The 4,422-nt window shown below is 56.8% G+C and overlaps 3 non-coding genes across 3 annotated transcripts in view; all 3 read left to right on the top strand.

The window, feature by feature from the left end:
- The first annotated feature begins 1,430 nt into the window (after positions 1–1,430).
- On the top strand, positions 1,431–3,323 carry LOC126329514 (small subunit ribosomal RNA). The gene has a single exon (XR_007562300.1). It is a non-coding gene; the product is annotated as a small subunit ribosomal RNA (ribosomal RNA).
- A 369-nt stretch (positions 3,324–3,692) lies between these two features.
- LOC126329510 (5.8S ribosomal RNA) lies at positions 3,693–3,847 on the top strand. The gene has a single exon (XR_007562296.1). It is a non-coding gene; the product is annotated as a 5.8S ribosomal RNA (ribosomal RNA).
- Positions 3,848–4,035: 188 nt separating this feature from the next.
- The window catches only part of LOC126329527 (large subunit ribosomal RNA), a 4,222-nt gene continuing 3,835 nt past the window's right edge, over positions 4,036–4,422 (top strand). The window contains exon 1 of the ribosomal RNA XR_007562313.1: positions 4,036–4,422. This exon is cut by the window's right edge and continues 3,835 nt beyond it. This is a non-coding gene — a ribosomal RNA (large subunit ribosomal RNA).

Raw genomic sequence — 4,422 nt, 5'->3', positions numbered from 1 at the left:
CTGGCTGTGCCCAACGGTGTCGAATCTCAATTTCCATATGTTGTGCTCGATGCTACTTGTCTCGTCTCCCAATAACAGCTAGGTTGCACTGTGGTACGCCGTAGAGGCGTGTGGGAGGAACGTACGAACGCATTGTATGTCACCCTGGGTCGCTGGGGGTGGTGGTGCGGTGAGTCAGGTCAGGTCAGCGTGAGCCGTGTGATGTAGTGACGCGTGTATTCCGACTTTGTCGTATTGCCTCACACAAAGTGCTACCCTGGTGGACCGCGTTCCATATCTGGGACATGCCGCAGATGCCGGTTGACAGTGGATCGCGGAAGGGACATCGCATACGTGCGCGGGCCACCTTCCACGTGTTCTCTTCTGCACATGTCGCAGTGTGTATGTGGTCTGATGTAGCGTGTCGTGACACATGACATCCTGGCATGCAAGAATTGTTGAATTCGCAAATGTAGGTGGACATCTACGTTTACTGCCCAAGATACGCAAATGAACTGGAAATCCGTTGTTGAGCGGTTGTTCACGCTGGAGGTGAATCTGTGATGGCGACGATCGGTACAGCTATTAACCGGTTGTTTCAGCGGTACCCGCCACATCCACACACGTGACTAGGCCCATGTGGGTATGAAGCGATACGCGGCGGTGGCTTGGTGGGACTGTTCCCGGCCGGTGAAGGGGGGCCGCCCGGCGTGTTGGCCGCGCGCTGCGTGGGCGCACGCGCAACAGGCGGCTGGTGGGGGGCGCCGAGTGGCAGGAGCGCCAGCCGACGGGCTCGGCAGGCGGCGCAGCTACGCTGCGGCGCACCCTGCACGCGGCGCCTGGCGGCCAAAGTTGGTTCAGCCGAGCCCGGTGCGAAGCGCGGTGGACATCTGCAGTGTGCTGGTCTGATTGAGGACTGTGTGCGTTGAGGATGCGCCGCCGCCTGGCACTCGGCGCCGCGACGCCGTCTGCTGCTCGGTCGCCCCAGCGGTTCTCGCAGGTGGTTTGTATCGCAGTTGTGCGGACGTGTTGGCGCGTGCGCTGTGCTGGGAGAGTTCGCTTCTGCACCCAAGTGGGGCTTTGCCCTTGTGTGGCGCTGGCGTTGGAGCTGCCGGTCACCATAGGTGGCGCGTGTTGTCTCCCGCCGGCAATGCCACGACAGCACGCTCCCGGGCCTCTGTCGGCAGCGGCAAGCTCAGTTGGGAGCAAGGGTGTTCGCACTAAAACCGTCTACTCGCCTAACTCCGGGCGATTGCGCCTCTCTCGAAACCGACCAAGTACCTAGGACGGCGCTGCGCGCCGCCGGGACCTGAGAGGGTTTCGAGGTGTATCGTGCAGGGGAGCTCGGCCTCCTCCTGTTTGCAGAATAATTGAGCGGACGCTTGCGTGTTCGCGCGGGCCCCCGGGACACACTCCCGGGCGGCCGGCTGCTCAGCTCTAGTTGACGCAGCTCCCTGGTTGATCCTGCCAGTAGTCATATGCTTGTCTCAAAGATTAAGCCATGCATGTCTCAGTACAAGCCGCATTAAGGTGAAACCGCGAATGGCTCATTAAATCAGTTATGGTTCCTTAGATCGTACCCACGTTACTTGGATAACTGTGGTAATTCTAGAGCTAATACATGCAAACAGAGTCCCGACCAGAGATGGAAGGGACGCTTTTATTAGATCAAAACCAATCGGATTGGCTTGTCTGGTCCGTTTGCCTTGGTGACTCTGAATAACTTTGGGCTGATCGCACGGTCCTCGTACCGGCGACGCATCTTTCAAATGTCTGCCTTATCAACTGTCGATGGTAGGTTCTGCGCCTACCATGGTTGTAACGGGTAACGGGGAATCAGGGTTCGATTCCGGAGAGGGAGCCTGAGAAACGGCTACCACATCCAAGGAAGGCAGCAGGCGCGCAAATTACCCACTCCCGGCACGGGGAGGTAGTGACGAAAAATAACGATACGGGACTCATCCGAGGCCCCGTAATCGGAATGAGTACACTTTAAATCCTTTAACGAGTATCTATTGGAGGGCAAGTCTGGTGCCAGCAGCCGCGGTAATTCCAGCTCCAATAGCGTATATTAAAGTTGTTGCGGTTAAAAAGCTCGTAGTTGGATTTGTGTCCCACGCTGTTGGTTCACCGCCCGTCGGTGTTTAACTGGCATGTATCGTGGGACGTCCTGCCGGTGGGGCGAGCCGAAGGGGTGCTTTCGCGTCCCGAGGCGGACCCCGTTTAAATCCTACCAGGGTGCTCTTTGTTGAGTGTCTCGGTGGGCCGGCACGTTTACTTTGAACAAATTAGAGTGCTTAAAGCAGGCAAGCCCGCCTGAATACTGTGTGCATGGAATAATGGAATAGGACCTCGGTTCTATTTTGTTGGTTTTCGGAACCCGAGGTAATGATTAATAGGGACAGGCGGGGGCATTCGTATTGCGACGTTAGAGGTGAAATTCTTGGATCGTCGCAAGACGAACAGAAGCGAAAGCATTTGCCAAGTATGTTTTCATTAATCAAGAACGAAAGTTAGAGGTTCGAAGGCGATCAGATACCGCCCTAGTTCTAACCATAAACGATGCCAGCCAGCGATCCGCCGCAGTTCCTCCGATGACTCGGCGGGCAGCCTCCGGGAAACCAAAGCTTTTGGGTTCCGGGGGAAGTATGGTTGCAAAGCTGAAACTTAAAGGAATTGACGGAAGGGCACCACCAGGAGTGGAGCCTGCGGCTTAATTTGACTCAACACGGGAAACCTCACCAGGCCCGGACACCGGAAGGATTGACAGATTGATAGCTCTTTCTTGATTCGGTGGGTGGTGGTGCATGGCCGTTCTTAGTTGGTGGAGCGATTTGTCTGGTTAATTCCGATAACGAACGAGACTCTAGCCTGCTAACTAGTCGCGTGACATCCTTCGTGCTGTCAGCGATTACTTTTCTTCTTAGAGGGACAGGCGGCTTCTAGCCGCACGAGATTGAGCAATAACAGGTCTGTGATGCCCTTAGATGTTCTGGGCCGCACGCGCGCTACACTGAAGGAATCAGCGTGTCTTCCTAGGCCGAAAGGTCGGGGTAACCCGCTGAACCTCCTTCGTGCTAGGGATTGGGGCTTGCAATTGTTCCCCATGAACGAGGAATTCCCAGTAAGCGCGAGTCATAAGCTCGCGTTGATTACGTCCCTGCCCTTTGTACACACCGCCCGTCGCTACTACCGATTGAATGATTTAGTGAGGTCTTCGGACTGGTACGCGGCATCGACTCTGTCGTTGCCGATGCTACCGGAAAGATGACCAAACTTGATCATTTAGAGGAAGTAAAAGTCGTAACAAGGTTTCCGTAGGTGAACCTGCGGAAGGATCATTACCGACTAGACTGCATGTCTTTCGATGTGCGTGTCGTGTCGTGTCGCGCAACACGCTACCTGTACGGCAGTGGCCGTGCGCCGCGTGCGGAACCACGCGTGCCTCTCAAAACTAGCGGAAGTGTTGTTGTTGTTGTGTGGTACGAGCGCTGAAGCTCTGGAGCGGCTGGCCTGCGGTACCTGGCGCCTGGCGCCGGTTTTGAATGACGTTCGCCCGAGTGCCTGTCCGCCCCGGTGTGGAGCCGTACGACGCCCATCGGCTGTGAGGCCGTTGGACACAAAAAAATAGTGGAACAGGGGCCGTCAGACGCCTCAGTCCCGCAAATGCTGCTGTCTTGAAAGAGACAGTGGGAGACTGAAAAGGAAAAGATCACCCAGGACGGTGGATCACTCGGCTCGTGGGTCGATGAAGAACGCAGCAAATTGCGCGTCGACATGTGAACTGCAGGACACATGAACATCGACGTTTCGAACGCACATTGCGGTCCATGGATTCCGTTCCCGGGCCACGTCTGGCTGAGGGTCGGCTACGTATACTGAAGCGCGCGGCGTTTGTCCCGCTTCGGAGACGTGGGAGTGTCGTGGTCGCCTGTGTGGCCGGCCGCGTCTCCTTAAACGTGCGATGCGCGCCCGTCGCCTGGCGGTTCGCATACCGGTACTTTCTCGGTAGCGTGCACAGCCGGCTGGCGGTGTGGCGTGCGACACCTCGTACAACGACCTCAGAGCAGGCGAGACTACCCGCTGAATTTAAGCATATTACTAAGCGGAGGAAAAGAAACTAACAAGGATTCCCCCAGTAGCGGCGAGCGAACAGGGAAGAGTCCAGCACCGAACCCCGCAGGCTGCCGCCTGTCGTGGCATGTGGTGTTTGGGAGGGTCCACTACCCCGACGCCTCGCGCCGAGCCCAAGTCCAACTTGAATGAGGCCACGGCCCGTAGAGGGTGCCAGGCCCGTAGCGGCCGGTGCGAGCGTCGGCGGGACCTCTCCTTCGAGTCGGGTTGCTTGAGAGTGCAGCTCCAAGTGGGTGGTAAACTCCATCTGAGACTAAATATGACCACGAGACCGATAGCGAACAAGTACCGTGAGGGAAAGTTGAAAAG

This window comes from Schistocerca gregaria, unplaced genomic scaffold (assembly GCF_023897955.1).
Source record: "Schistocerca gregaria isolate iqSchGreg1 unplaced genomic scaffold, iqSchGreg1.2 ptg001188l, whole genome shotgun sequence".
In the NCBI taxonomy this organism is placed as follows: Eukaryota; Metazoa; Arthropoda; class Insecta; order Orthoptera; family Acrididae; genus Schistocerca; species Schistocerca gregaria.
The sequence above is the reverse complement of the archived record's forward strand: the minus strand, read 5'-3'. Positions and strand labels throughout refer to the sequence as shown.